Source organism: Gymnogyps californianus, chromosome 4, assembly GCF_018139145.2.
Source record: "Gymnogyps californianus isolate 813 chromosome 4, ASM1813914v2, whole genome shotgun sequence".
In the NCBI taxonomy this organism is placed as follows: Eukaryota; Metazoa; Chordata; class Aves; order Accipitriformes; family Cathartidae; genus Gymnogyps; species Gymnogyps californianus.
This window is the reverse complement of record NC_059474.1, coordinates 32,231,129-32,247,370: the sequence shown is the minus strand read 5'-3', so window position 1 is coordinate 32,247,370 and position 16,242 is coordinate 32,231,129. Positions and strand designations below refer to the sequence as shown.

The window sequence follows — 16,242 nt, the reverse complement described above, 5'->3', positions numbered from 1 at the left end:
AAGTAAGAAAACAAATGTTATGAATCTGTTGAAATAAGTTAGTCTACTTAGTCTTACTGACAAAACAAAAAACCACAAAAATATTTCCTTACACTACTGTTAGAATATAACAGTTCAGTTCAGAATTAAGGACAGTGAATATCAGACAGTTCATGTTGGAGCAAAACCTGGAGTTGAACACACTAATTGCCCCTCCTACTGTTCAGTTCAAATCTAACAAGCCTCAAGCTGTTGGTACATACTTTGTGAACAGATGAACACATCAGTCTGTGTCCTACCCTATGAGCAGATGGAGTGTATTATCCTATGTAACTGAGAAAGTAGGTTGAGTGTCAGCAGCACATCTTGCAACTAACACTGCAGGCAGTGACCCACCAAGCAGAAATCTCCTTGTTGGCACTGCACAGCCGTGGTCTGGACAGAAAGCAGGATAGTTGTCTTGTCAAGGTGTAGGCTCTGAAGCACAGCTGTCTTAAAGAAACCAAACTCATACTCCTGCCCTGCACAGTGCAGGTGTGCCAGGTTACTGAGAGCCAGCTCCTTCTCTGTCTTGCCAAGGGGAGTAGGCCATGCAGAAGTGCACTTTTTCTACTCTGTAGTTCCAGTTCTTCCTGTCCTTCTTTTCACTTTTGTCCTCTCCCTCCATCTATCTTCTTTCCTAACGTTCACTTCAGAAACAGTAGTCCTGGGACCAAAGTGAATATTCATGACTTCAGTCATCAATCTTTGCAGCATGTTACTAGGAGTCCCTTCCAAGGGTACTATAACACCATATCAGCTCCCTTCAGCAGCCTTCCTCTGTAGTCTTTGTCATGTATTCTGAGATACGTTTTTATCTGCTAGGCAAAGGTGACATACATTAACTACATCTCCCTAGTGCAATGTCACATAACAGGGTTGTACTATGCTGCCAAGTAATTCTTACCAAAAAAAAAAAAAAAAGAGAGAAAAAAAAGGTAGCAGTAAGAGTTGTCAGCTTAGTTAGAAGTTGTTATAACTTCTTTTTGCACTCAGAAGGTACAGATGCAGCTTTAGTCCAGAGAGAGATGATATATCATCACATTTTATCTTATTGAATTTACAATTGTAATAATATTTAAGCAAATGTCCTCTATTGCATCCCTGATTTGTTGGTTTTGTTTTTGTTAACTACGCCTGTATTAAAATTTAAAGTTTACTCCTCTATAAAACTGCTGACCTTTTAAAAAAGGATTGGTTACAGGGAAAATACTCATATGTATAATGGCACCAGCAGTATAATTAGAACTGCCATTGATTATCGATGTTCTTCACTTAGTGGGTGATCTATGTGTTAAATTTATATTAAAAAGACTTTTTTTTCTTTGACATTCTTTGCAGATAGTATTTTCCGTACTGAAGGCATGTCCACACTGCAATTTAGAGCAGAAATTCTGACACTAGTTTCAGACAACCTAGCAGCAGTAGCACAGAGTAACTCCTAAGATAATCTACCTTTCAGGCTATTATTAAAATAGCCTCATATTCTAAATGCATTTAAAAGTCTGCTACAGAGAGACATGCCTTGTGAGTTGTGATGGCAGTCACATTCAGGGACATAGCTGTGCTTGCTACAAATTAAAGGAGCTAGCAATCTAACAGTGTAAACAAACTCTATTAATTTCTTATTTTATGAGCTCTTTTTTATATTTGAGGAAACATTATCTGAAATTACCACAGACCTCCTCTTCCAGTGTGAGTTTGTGGCTCTTCTCTGCTTACCCATTGTGTGCACAGTAAATTATCTTGTAGTCAGTCAGCTAACCTATTTGAGAAATGAGGATATTTTTAGTAGAAGTAGGCAGAAAGTAATTGATTATTTTCACTTCTACAGTCTTTGATTAAAGACAATGTGCTTAGGGGGGAAAGTCAACAATCATTCCTAAACATATACAAGCATTTAATTGTAGTAATTAATTTATCTATACAACTCAGTGTACTTTTAAAAAGCTTCTTGACTGAGAATGAATGCCTCATCAGTCTTAAATATAACAGCCTGAAAGAACAAGTGAAGTCAGTAGAATAACAAACAGTACTGCAGAAACCTCAGACACTTGCAGGAAACAAAAAGACATTTCCAACTCTGTGCAGAGCAAAATTATGAAGAATTTGACGAACAAAGGCAGCAGAAGGAACACCAACTGATAGAACCACAAAAATGAAGTACATCATTCTGTACATTGCCATGTAAAAGAAATTAAAAAGTAGAGAAATCTTGAGTTGTAATTACGGAAACTATTTTGTAGGAGAGTTTGAAGAATGCAGTAGTTATGGATCCCATTTTTATAAACATCATGTTCCCCATCAGTTTATCTGTTTGCTACAAACAAGTATGGCTGTCAGAACGTGGTTCAAAGGTGGCAGCTAATGGAAAACAAACATCCAGAGAAAGGCAGTAAGGACAGATAAGCAGCAAAGACATGTAAACAGCTTCAAAAGAATCAAGGTTACAATGGCTGTGCCATTAGTTGGGAAGGGTAGACAAGCCTTTGCTCTCTCCAAGCTTGCAAGGTTTACCATTCCTAAAGATGACAGCCTAAATACTGGAGGGAAGCAAACTTAAAGTATACTAGTCTTGGGAAAGAGGAAGAGTGATCATGTTATCACCAGGTGACCCTAAACTGGAAATGTCACATAGAGAAGGCACTCTACCAGCAAGAAGGTTTATTTTTTACAAGATGATGTGGAAAGAAAATGAGGTATTGAACAGGCAGAGATCCTGGAAGGACTCTTTGGAGAAACTGAGGGAACAAACCTGTACAGAAAGGACTGTCTTGAGTAGAAACAGATTTCTGCCCATTTAAAAGAGGTCTCTTTTGAGTGATTTTAATCAACAGCCTGATCACAGCCTTCTTAACACAGATGGCAGATAAGTACAAATATCCTGTGAATGTGGATCAGCACAAAAAGGGGCTACATTTCTGATATCTCACATTCCAGTTGTTGAACTACAGAGTTTCACCTAGAAACTAATATGTAACCACCTATGAAGTACACCCAGGAGAGACCAAAAGGTTCTAAGACATAGCTCAGTGACAAAGGTACTCTCACAAACAATTCTGTTTCAGCAGGATTTACTGCGCAACTTACATCTTTTCTTTTTCCTCACAGGAAGAAGAAAGAATTATGGGGAACAAAAAGACAATGGAAATGTGCTAAAAAATACAAAATGAGTGCTTTATTACCTAGTTGTATGCTTCCTTTAGCTCCTCAATGCCACCAGACTCCTTGATATTCACTTTTAGTCGTGTGACAGGTAATGCCTGTGACATTGGTCAGATAACTGTATCAAATTTCCTCACGTAATCAGAAATGCAATGATATAGAGACAATATATTAGGGAGCATAACTTAGATGTCAATCACATATGAGGTGTGGCCATTTTTATCTTTTACAGTGTATGAAGTAGCATGCATTTCTGAGAGAGACAGTAGCATTCAAGTTCATCTAGAAGAGAATTGCAGGATTCTTCAAGTTTTTTCAAAAATTAAATCTAAAAGGTTTAGGAACAGCTAAATAAGATCTTACAACTTTTTTTTTTGTTTCTTTCCATAAATAAGAATTTCAGCAAAGTGAATTGTAGGATATTTTCTTAAAATTTTTCTGTGAAAGAGAATGTTTGAGTGATTTTAGTTTGCAGTACTGTAGATACTTGTGTATATTTGTAGTATTCTTTTTCTTTCTGTTGATATGAGTTGTTAATATTTATAACATCTGTTGTAAATACCCAGGGGAATTCTTAGGATTCCCTGAGGAGAAAGAGAAAAAGGGAAATAATTTTTTTCCCGCAAGAGGCAGAACTGCTGTTGCAGACAGCTGGCTGAAATTATTCCCACAGTCTTCTGAAGAACAGCCAGTCCCAAGATGAATCCCATCACCTGATCCAAACAGGACGTAGTTCCAGGTTGAGTGGATTACTTCAGATTTCCTTAAAACAATGCAGAAATTCAGGATTCCTGAGTGTGAAGTCTAGACTTCATTGATAATAACTCAGACCTTTTTTTATTTTTTGGTCCTATAGTCTTTCCCAGTACGGTGAAAAGATTGATACGTTGAGGTTTTCATTCTTTTATGTCACCAAAGTTTAAGTACAGACCTAATGGTCCCTGTCATTGCAGGCTACGTTTGCTGAAACAGTATGCCAGAAGGTAACAAATGTGCTTGACAAGAACAAGGAAGGTCTCCCTAGTGCACAAATTCACGTTCATGTCAAGCTGCAGAGCTAACACAGTTGATGGTGGAGCTCAGGATAATAGTGACAATGTAGATGTAGCACATTAACCTAAGTGAAGAGAAGCGTTACAGAGCTCTGAATGTACCTTTGAAGAGAATTGAGAACTACTAGGCTCCCATAAGTCAGATCAGGTGCAGCAGGACATTTATCTGGTTTTGCTGCACACAACAGGAGGAAAGATGCTGCAGTTAGGAAAAAAAAAATCAATGCAAGAAGCAGCAGCCTTATTTGTTATATTCCAGACAGGCTGGTGGATGATGATGAATGACAGAACACATTAAATGTTTTCAGTTATTTCGCTGTGCCTATGGGAAGGTGTCTAGAGCTTTCATTTTACTTGTTCTACTGGATCTAGGTTGTACATAAACCATAATACTAAAGCTGATGCTGAGGCAATTAACCATTTATGAAATCGTTAGCCAAAGCTAAAAAAAATAAAGAAATAATACAATAAGGGCACACAATTTAGCTTGGCCTGGTACCAAAACTTCATATCAGTATTGCATTAATAATGGAGTACTGAAAATTCAGCAATGAATAGAGAAAATCTACAAAAGAAAAGTAAGCAGAAAAGAATAACCATTCCCCTTCTTATATCAAGAAAGATGCAGATACAGCACTTATTTATTGCTAATGAGAAAACCAGCCACTGAACAGATGTTTTTCTTTTTTGTGAGTGAGAATAGATGTCTGATCGAATGGGCTGAGAACTAGAAAACAGCAAAAGGACAATGTGTAAAACTGAGTGAAAGAAAAGAGCATGATTCTGCTCACATTTAGAATAGGGCAAAACAAAATAGCTCTTCTGAAATCTATAAAATGATGCAGTATAAAACAGGTTGTAAAGAAGTTGTTACCCAATAGCCAAAGCAAAACAAATATTTACACAGTAACATATTTCACGTAAATAACCTGCAATTAGTTATTTTATGGTATCTTTAAAAATATGACCTTATTTTCTGGAATAATTTCCATAATTTGAAATTTTTCCATATATATTATTTATGTATTGTTTCGTAGAGTTTTTTATTATTTGCTTGTTTTGAATTTTAAACCATGCTTGAATTTCTGGAACACATTGATATAGATTACAAACTAGTCTTTCTTTTTCAACACAGTTAATATTACAACATTGGGGACTTCCCCCCCCCCCCCCCTTCTATTCTGCAAAACAGTTGGTCCTTAATACTTTCTGGTTTAAGTTTCTGTAATTACACTGTGAAATTGTTGCAAATATATTCTCTGCACAGAAAATTTCATCTAGCCAGGCTGAAAGCAACACAAGAAAATTTGCTATAAAGCCTTGGGAGAGGAGGATGCAAACATCCCTGACCTTGGAAGAGTTAACCAGACCCCCAAACAATTAAACAGTTTGTGAGCTCCTTGCACCTGGAAAGCTGCCAGGTCCAATTAAAGATGGGTCCCAGCCGTGAGTAGTCACTAATAAAAGGCTTTAGGAGTAAGCAAAGCTCTGAGTTCCCTTAAAAGGTAGGAGTGTTGAGGAAAGATGAGAGGGTTTGGGGTTTTTTTATTTTATCTCTATTGTTGTTATTAATAATAATGTTATGGTAGGTTGCAGGAATGATAATAATATTTGTAATAGTGATAAGGTTGTATGGAGAGGCATTTCTGAGCAGGTGTATTTCCTGGATGTAGTTCAGATGATAAACTATAAGGCCCATGGGAGGGTACACCTTAGCTGTGAGAGCACCTCTGAATTTGAACACAAATGTGGATTTTCCCTGTATTAAATACTGGGAAAATTATGTAAAAGTCTTTTTGAGGGCTCTGAGGAGAGTGAAATGAAGTTATTGAACTCTGAATCCAAGGTTGAAGACCTGGTGTCAAACTTCAGGCTTTCTGCATGTGAAAAACCACAGTGTCAGAAGTCAGCAATGGCTCAACTGGCTTCAGGGGAAGGAAAACTGTTGTTGAAGAGTGGCTGCTAAGGGAAATGCTTGGCTTTGCAGTGTCCAGCTGTCATGAGATGTACCTTATGGTGAGTTGTCTTTCCACAAATCTAGATGTGCTAGCTGTTAAAATTATGGCAACTTATGTGGTGGTTTTTTTAATATTACAAGAATTATATTGGAGGCTGCCGAGACACTTAATCACTCTGAGATGGTGAAATAATGAACACAAACTACGATCTTGTGCCTTCAGAGAAGTGTGCTCATTTAAATATATTTCCCCATACTTTCAGTGATAAGACTAGGAGTTCTGCTCTGTGGATGCTTCCTTGCATGGCACTGCTTAGTTATCAATCTTCTGGATAATGTTAAGACAAGATCAAACTACAGCTGAACTGTTACCTTTATGAGTAAAGTGGCAGCCACCTCATTCCACTGCCTGCCAAATAGTAGGGAATGCCAATTTTTATTCCTGAAAACTAGTGAAATTATCAACCTATAAGAAACTTGAGTGACTGTAAATACTCTACTTGGCGAGGTCGGGGGGGCGGGGGGGGGGGAAACACGAATTCAAGTTTCCTTCTCTTTCACTCTCAAACTGCCACTCAACTAGCTAGTAAGCAGTAAGTACTTGGCCAAAGCAGCACCCAATTTTTGGCAGCTGTAAAGGAGATGAAGCCAGAAGAGAAGGGCTGCTCTTGAGGTGAGAAGCAGCAGCTGATAACATAAATTCCTGCCATGATATTGCGATACGAGTAACCTGAGTAGACAGAAACAGCTCCTGCTGGAGAGCTCTAATCCTAGAAAGAAGGAAGCAATTCACCAAAAATGTGTGACAAGTGCCTGAAAGACTAGAAATAAGCTCATGTTAGACAATCCCTGTACTCCATATTCTGTTCATATTTTTAACATAGTAAAAGGATAAAACAAAACAAAAAAACCTAACTACTTATTGGAGATATATGGGTTCAGGGTTTTTATTTGCAAGATCAGTCTTCCTAGTTTTTGAGAACAACATATTGCTCTTAATGTAAATGAATGAAATTCAAAATAATATTGCTGTTCTGTAATAGAGGTAAATTAAGGCTTTCTGTGTGTGAAATGCACTTCTTTTCATGCAACACTTTACTAAAAAGGAGTTGTGTTCATCAGAATTGGATCTTAATGCCTGTAGTTCAGGGCTGAATTCTGCTTGAGCTTTGGATTTTGCCATACTAAAAAAACTGCCACAGTCCTGAACTACATCTAGTTCCTTCCCACCTCTGTACACTATTTCTGACTGTTGTAAGAAATAAGGGATATTATTTGATAAATGCTATAATAAGAGCAGATATCGTTATTTTTTAAGTATTTCAGCAGCTTATTGCAGGTTTTAAAGGTAGCAGACTGTAGGATGTTATCCCTTCCTGAAGGTGAGATTTTGAATATGTTTCTGTCAGCCCTTTATTAATGACTATCTGTGATCCATGTTCCGGTGCTGTGTTGTTGACAGTTGTCCAAAAGTGATTCTGGCTTGTGTAAAGGAAAAAAACTTTAGTATAGCAAAAATGTCATGGGAAATCTGTAAGGGGCTGGGAGGTCAAACTTAATTCTGGTTGCTTCCAGCTGGCTTCCCACTGCGTAGGCTGCTGTGAGAAAAGTTCCAAGAAGGATGAAGTTTGGGACAAAATAGAACACTGTACGTGTAGTATGCACAAGTCTTGCCATGCATATACAATGCTTCAGATTGGAATACAGAGAGGAAACAGCTGGCCCATATGGCACAACTAACATTTGGTATCTGCTTTGCAAAAACTAATGGACCAAAAACGTCAGTGTAAAATGATTGTCGCATCCTGTGCACAGACCTTGTGATTTCTTAATGACAAAATACTCAAAGTTTTTATGGTATGGATTTTGGAGATGAGTGAATTGTACCTTTAGGCACTGAAACTCCTGAGAATAAATAGAAAAAAATAAAATGGTTTAGTTTTGTAAAGAACTGTTACCCTGGAAGCTTTAACCTTGTTGTTTGGAAAAGCTTCTATAAAAAAGCGTTAAGAAAGTCTTCAGTGTTTTTTCATGTCTTGTTTGAAGATATAATTTGCTTAATGTACACAACACTGCTCAAACTTCTTGCATACAGAGCACGCCTAGCTCATTTTAGATTGTAACTTGTTAGAATTGCTAGCTTCTTTTAATACTTAATCAGAAATACTGTGCAAACCAAACTGTTTAACCACTGTTTTGAAAATACTATTGTTAACACAAGCATCTAATGTTCATTTTCAAGTAGACACTAATTTGAAAGCCAAAGGATTTATGTGTAAAGTGTATTATTTGTGTGGAAGACAAATAACTCTGGAGTTGAGAAGCAGTAAATATTCCTTTACCAAGCTCATTTTAGCAACAAGTTCTTAAAACACACTTTATTCTCAGAGAGTATCTTCATTTCTGAACAAGAGTATTGTCCCTTCTGCCTGTGGTATTTGGCTTGGCAGCTCCCTAGCATGACAAGATGAAATGACAGGAGAAAATTAAATACAGGCTGTTTTTCATGAATTGGTTTAGTTTTTTTTCTTCTGCAGGTTTCTTGGGCTACAGAAACCTAGGAGAAGCAGGATGAAGTAAGATTCTTTTCTCTGTCTATCTTCTGATTAATTTGACAGAACAAATAGGAAATTAAATGAAGCTTGTCATTGTCTCAGACTTGGAAGCCTTCCTTCTTCAACAGCAAGCTAGGGGAAGGCAGTACTAACTAGCACTTCCACGGAAAATCGTAGGGATGTGAGAAACACAGGTGACTACACAGTAAATGGCTTTCTGATTCTTAGGAGAAAATAGCACTGTAGAGAAGAAATAACTCTCTATATATACACAGTATAGCTGGTTGGGACACAGAAATATTTTATTTGTTTCATGCTGTATGTGAATTCTTGAAAAGTAATTCTCTGTCTTGGATTATACTGACAAATAGGAAAGACATAGCATCCCATAATGCAATGAATGAAATAGGCATTCTAGCATGAAGGTAAAGACATGTCATGTGTCTCCTAATGTCACACCCTCATTAACCTATTTCAGCTTTCACTTTTCTCCCCTGTCCCAGTTGCTGTTCAGAAAGCTATCAGTGAAGTACTCCTTTATTTTATTTTTTAAGCCCATTTTTTGTTCTTTCCTTAAAATGGCTTGTGTACATGCTCTCCAGAAAGCACAGATCAAACTTTAGACTTTGCAGCTAATAAGTGTGGTGATACTAGGGAGAGAAGAAGATTCCTCACTAGCAAATACGGTTTTCTCAGCGCTCAAAATCCAGCTGTGTGCATGCTGTGAACTACCCAGAAAATAGCTTGCCCAGGACATCTGAACTTAATTAATAAAACCCTTTCATCTCCTGTGCTGTCAAATAATAAAAGTCCCTTACGCGTTACCATTCCTTGGGCACAGTATGATGCTGCAGTCCTAGGAAGTATAAACCATCTTTCTTCTGTCACTAACTACCCACCTGGGTATTAGCTGAATATCATGATGTCCTAGGAGATTTCAAGCCAGAAATATGGCTCTTGGCACAGTGGCTACATATCTAACAGAAGACTAGAAGCAGTTAACTCTATGGAATATTTCCTAGAAAAAAAACCAGACTAAAAAATAGTAAACCTGTATCTTGTTTTACAGGCAAAACTGTTTAAAGAACAGGACAGTCTTTGTAAAATGGTTCAGTGTGTGCATGAGTTTTAAGACCAAGCTTACAACAATGATAAACATCATTCACGAACTTTAAAGTTCTATTATAGTGATGTAAGTGTCACTCAAAGACAACTCTTCTCCAGGACTGAAAGGGAGTACACTTAAATAGAATAATTAAACTCTCCTGAACTTCAACTCATTGGTAGCTTCCTAAGAGGGAAGGAGGATTTGGGAGAATATACAAGTGGCTTACATGTACTTTTTTTACCACTACACAGGACTTTTCTACAACTTCAGAGATGTTACGATGTCTTCAGAAGAGAAGGCTTTATAAATGCTTCAAAAACTGGCTAGGTTCTAGTCTTGGTCTTTTTAAAGTTGTTTGTTAAGCCTGTTGCCGCTGTGAACCGTGGTTATGTTGTTTTTTCTTTTTTTTTTCTTAACTTCATTTACAAATACTTTCCAATGAAACATTGAAGATTCAAGCACAAATAAGACAAAAAACAGTGTTTCCACTTTATGCATCCTGCTTTAAATATGAATAGGTTAGAGTCAAGAATTAAAAGTTTTAGAGGCCTTAAATGGGCTGCTGAAGAAGTTTCTAACAGGGACTTACAGAAGTGTGTTGCAGGGATCTTGCCACTCGATGTCACTGTTCTACTTTCTTGTTTGAGGCTCTTAACACTATTGTCAACTCAGCTTTTGAAATGCTTCCATGCCAGTAACAATACGCGAGTTACTTGGAAGTGGTCTGCAACATATAAGAAAGGTGGGGACAGCTAAATCTGTTTGGGAGGGGAGGAAAGGGGTTTCCTTTTCATTCTTCCCCCCTGCCTGCCACATGAGGAGTCAGGAGCTGTTACTGATTCATCCTATAGTATGAAACAATTCTGTCCCTGCTCCTAGCCACAGCAAAAGTATAGGTCTCCCTTCTGAAATTCATCATTTCTCTTTTCTTTTTGCCTGTGATTGACTGACTGCTGCCACCCGGAGAAAGTGAGACTGGCACACATGTTCTGCTGTTTCTTAGGTTTTAAATATAGTTTAAGTGACTTGTCATCAGAGTACCATTAGAGCAGATGCTTAAGCATTAAAACAAGCATGAATCAGTAACTAAAGCATTTCTACTTCTGAAGAAACTTGAGTATCTATTTCTTAAATAACAGTGCTTGTAAACAAATACACTCTTAGAGTTTGGCCTATATAGTTAACCTAATCTCATCTAGAGGGGAGAGCTGTGCAGAGAAACTGGGGGGGAGGAGGGGGAGACACACATGACAACAAAGGACTAATAGCTCCCAGCTGATTTTTTCTAAGCTGTCGCACTTCAATGCTATATCTAGTAATTCAATACAAGCCTTGAGCCTTCATTAAGGAATCATAACCTAGAGCTTCATAACTTTCTATGTTGATATTTTCTTTATAGATGATACTGATTTTTTTTCTGGCCACCTCTGTATTTTATGAATTACTATACTCTTGTCAGCCAAGAAATATTGACTCTTCTGATGTTTTTCATTTTCCAGGGTCTTAGTGGAATAAAATGTACGTAATATCATTTTATCAGAATAATGTCTGATATAAGTTGGTGTGATTTGCCAAACTAAATGGAGTTATGTTATTTTGCTTCTGAAGCTTTTTAAGTTAGTGACCAAAATGCTGTTTTGCAAGAAAATGTTTTTAAGGCTCTCCTGCAATGAATCTCAACTGCAAGTTCCATGAACACCAATATGCAGGAGCATCTTGGAAGTATTTGTTTCCTTCTAATACAGTAAAGTCATATGTTTGTACCTGTATCTGCTGAAAGTGATGTTGAAACAAACTTCAGTAGAAATAATCCTTTTTATTGATCTCTTGGACTATACATATTTATGTATCTAACTTACCAGCTGCTTTGTTCTAGGCATTTAGTTACATGTGAAATTTCCTGAGGGTAAGGTTTGTAGTAATAAATGCAAATATTTCTTATTTGTAAAAAGACTTACATGCTTGGTGGATAATATGAAAAATATAAATTGAAATAATCTTTGTCATAAAGAACTATGTTCTTTCTGAGAGCTTGAATATGGTCATATAGTCTTACCGAAGCGCGTTAATGCAGCTTAGAAAGTGCCTACCAGCTGAGTAACTCACTCTGGATGCTCCCAGACCACCCAGCCTGTAAAATGTAACACATTAGCTTAGTGTCTTACTACTGTATTTAACAGCAGGAGGTGGCAAAGAGCATGCAACTCGTTACTGGAGCTTAGAAGGTGACCTCCTCACTATCACAATTTGTGCAGCTTGAACTGAAAGGCTTTCGGTTGTGCATTCATGTCTGAATCATGGAGAATTCTTTTCTGCATTATTTGGTGGTTAAATCTGAGCCTTGAGACTTTTGATAACTTAAACTGGTTTATTTTGGCTGAGGAAACATTATGAAGTTAGAAGTTTAACTTGAAGACAAGAAGGCAACAAGCATGGTGATTTCTCATATTGTCAGCATGGTAAGATGACAATGATGACAGACGACTTCCAGACATCTTCTGGTACAACTTCACAAGAATACCTTTTCAACACAACTATCTCTTTTTAACTAGAGCTGGGGGAATAGGTGTACATACATCTCTTCAAATTCAGCTGAACCTTGACTGACAGAGCCGCTCTGCAAAAGCTTTGGTGTGGGACCATCTGTGCTTTGCCACTTTGACAGAGAAGTACTGTGCTAGAATTCTTTGAGGAAGAAAGAATACCTGTGTTTGGTAGATCACTTAACAGCACTCATCCTCAACTGTTTAGAGTCAATCTCAGAAGGATTTTAAGAATTTAAGATTTTAATAATCTGGTAGTACTGGGAGAAACAGTTGTGAGCATTGTTGCTCACAGATTATTGAACTTGGGATAGAAATCTTGACTGAGAGCAATGGAAGCTTCATATAGGCATGGCTTGACTGGGAACACAAATTTCCCTTTAGATATTTAATTTCTGCTGAAACTACTTTCTTCCTTTTTCCTGATCTAGAGCACTTAGTTTCCAATTTACTAGTTAGACAAAAATATTTATCTTTTTTTGTTGGTTTTTTCTAATCCAGTATCTAATATGAGTGGGAATGCCTCAGGCTGCCACTGTGTAAGGGACAGTGTATAATAGACATGTGCTCTGACACTTAAGGGGAGTGAGCCTAGAAAGATTTGGAAGATGATATTTAACCTTTTAACCACAACCGACGAGAAAAAATACTCCAGTTTAGTTACGACTTTTACTTACAGGGTGACTTACTGAAAGAGGAGGAAGAAGGTCAGCAAGGAAGAAAATGCAATAAAAAAGGTTTCCAGCTACTTGCACACCTATGTAGGTACGTAGTGATCAGAGCTCTAGGAGAGAACAAGAAATGCAGTTCCAGTTTAAGATTAATATATCTTGAATCACAAAACTGTGTTGCTGTAACAGCCAACCTGGTTTTACATGGAGGAACTAATCTTTACATGCTTCTCTAGCAGGGAGATTTGTCACCTCCATGTTATGAGGCGATTAATCAATACATGAACAGTGTCTTGTATCATGAAATCATTAGGGCTAACCAAACTGTAAGTTAGTACTGATAAGTTATAAGCAACTTTGCATGTTACATAACGTCTTACTTTAAAAAGAAAAAGTATGTTCAGATCACAGCAAAATTTTGAATTCAAGCAGTTAATGAACATGATTTTGTCACACCCTTTGGCAGCTGAGACAAAGTGATATAGTCAGTTCTGCCTTACATGCCCCAAGTCACATGTTATTTGTGACTCATTTCATTTCTACAACTGGCTCTATTGTTCTGCAGAGCACAACAGTATGAAGGGATGTCATCTGAAAGGCAAGAAACAAGTATTGCATTGTTAGAAGGAAAAAAATTCATTTTTAAGTTATTCATGACTTTGTCTTTTATGATCTCTCTCTAAAGACTATGACACTGTTCTTGGTAAGAGCTACTTCTTTTGTTTCTGTAGATGGAAAATAAAAACCTATATTTTGACTTTGGTTATAACCATTCCCACTTTAACTTGATGTTTGGTTAGTGGCAACTGCAGGTAGAGCAGTTCTTAAGGCAAGGGAGGTGGGCCATGATTACATCTGTATGATTAGCAGCTTCTGTCTTCCCATGAAAGCACTACTAATGGAATGAAATAATAAAGTGACTATATGAAAGAGGACTTTCTTGCCTAGTAGTTACGATACTTCACTGTGGTGCAGGAGAGGAAGAATCACATCTCTGCTTTGACTTCTACTAGGTGTTCTACAGTGTTGGCCAGAAACAAGAAGCTTGCAGGGGTGGAGCAGATGCTGAGGAGAACTTGGTTTAGATATTCCTTCAGAATTTATCAAATATGTATTTTTCTAAAGAATATGCCAGAACAATAGTAATTGCCTGCTTACCTGTTACTTATCACTAGCAGAACTGCTGATTTTGGTTGAACGTAACTGGTGGTAGTTGGCTGGCAAAGGACTGTTAGGTTGGTGTTCAAATAACAAACCTGCCTACCCAATATCAAAAGATTAACAGGATCAGAGCATGTTGTGCATTGTTAATGCATGAGAGATGCTAAGCTGCCATAGCTTTTGCAATGGTGATTGTTTTCAATAGCTGTAGATAAATGCTTTAAAAAGGGAAGTTGTAAAAATGACCACTGTGTGATTAAAAGTAACACTACTTATACAACAGTTACAGCAGTTGGGTTCTATTTCTGGGAGCTGGAGTGTCAGGTACTGTCTAACATTTACTCCAGTTATTGTTATCTGTCAGGTGTCAGTGGGTGTCTTGGAAATGTTCTTTGTGTCCTGACACAAAAAACAGTGCTTGCAGAGTGCTGGCTAAGCACTGGGTATCATTTTTGTTTTCCATTACACACAGGACTGGAGGACTTATCTACATTTCCACAGAACAGTTTAAGGAGCCACAGTAGGGCTGGACATAAGGATAAAGTCATCTTGGTTTGATTCTTAAACCTTGTCTTAACATTATAAGAGGGCATTTTAATGTCTCAGCGTAATTTCTTTTTTTTATGCTGCTGGAGCCTGTCCCAATGTGTTTAATGCTTGCTGTTATGGCTTGTATAGAAGACTTTTTTCATCCAACTTTCTTGAGTGGTTTTCCAAGGCATTTAACAACTTTAATATTAAAGTGGTTAACATTTTGACTGCCTTCTCGTAACATACTGGTAGATGTGTATCTAAAACTCTGCTGGAAAATAGTGCTATCCAACTGGAATTTAACAGATACGAGTAAAACAACAGGCTATTTCTTGTATCTCACATGACTGACACTTGAGGAGGAAGCTGATTGGATGAAAGAAGTGCTAACACCAAGATAAAGTATAAAAATATTTTATGTTGGAATATTCTGTTTTACTGAGACATGAAGATCTGGGCCCTATTAAATTGCACTCCAATATGCATGTTTTTAATATCCACTGTAACTATAAATCTATATCCTTGAATTGCTACATGAAAGTGATGCAAGATAGATATTTGGCAGGATGTGTATAACAAGGTTTAAGACTAGTAAAAAACAAACAAATACCAACAGCTGAATCTTCTCAAATTATTGCTGAAAATGTCTTTTGCATTTCTCTTCTGAACAATCTTCTCTCCTTCCCCAGAGTTATATTTTTGCTGTAGCTGTATACTTGGAAGGACTCAGAATAGCCATCTTAAAAAAATATTTACGTTAAATCTTGCTGGCAAGGAACCTAAATTTTAAGATGTGTTAACACCGTTAATTAGTATTCGTCTAATCTGTTGTGACTTTTCTGAAGCTTTAGAAAAATTCAGACTCTTTCAGGCTATGTGGCAAGGTGTTTAGTCACAAAAGAAACATCACATACTTGATGATCTCTTTAGTCTTGGGATCACAGAAGGTATATTCTGATTAGACTGCAAGATCTTTTCTAGCAAGAACAAATAGAATACCATGTCCTGGGATAGAAGCGAAAAAGACCTGAAAGTGTCATCACGAGGGACATATGAAACATTAGAAAATTTCTCTCCATTGCAGTATGTAATCATAGTGTATTTTTCTTATTTGAAAACTGTGTAGTAACTTCCTATTTCCCCTTCTGCTTCAGAATCCTGTAGCACGAACATCACTGTGTGTGGTGATATGTTTAAACTTTGTTTCTAACACTTGAAAATAGAGTTGTGGAAAAACTACTGAAATCTAGGCATGAGGTGGACATGTAAATACCATCTGGTAGGAACAACTCCCTTGGGAAGAGGAAGCACTGTACGGAGCTATGTGAAAATAAATTTGGAATAAACAGCAGAGCGAGTAACAATGCAGCTGAATGGACAAAGTCCAGATGTGCATTTGCAACACAAATCTCTGAGTAAATTATAATTAGAATATGCAGGCCAAATACATGCAGAATAAAACTTATTAGTCCTTGTCGCTA

The 16,242-nt window shown here is 37.3% G+C and overlaps 1 long non-coding RNA gene across 1 annotated transcript; it reads left to right on the top strand.

Moving 5' to 3' along the window:
• The first annotated feature begins 6,121 nt into the window (after positions 1–6,121).
• LOC127016038 (uncharacterized) lies at positions 6,122–14,399 on the top strand. The gene is made up of 3 exons (XR_007766425.1): positions 6,122–6,251; positions 13,078–13,163; positions 14,083–14,399. It is a non-coding gene; the product is annotated as an uncharacterized LOC127016038 (long non-coding RNA).
• The last annotated feature ends 1,843 nt before the right edge of the window (positions 14,400–16,242 follow it).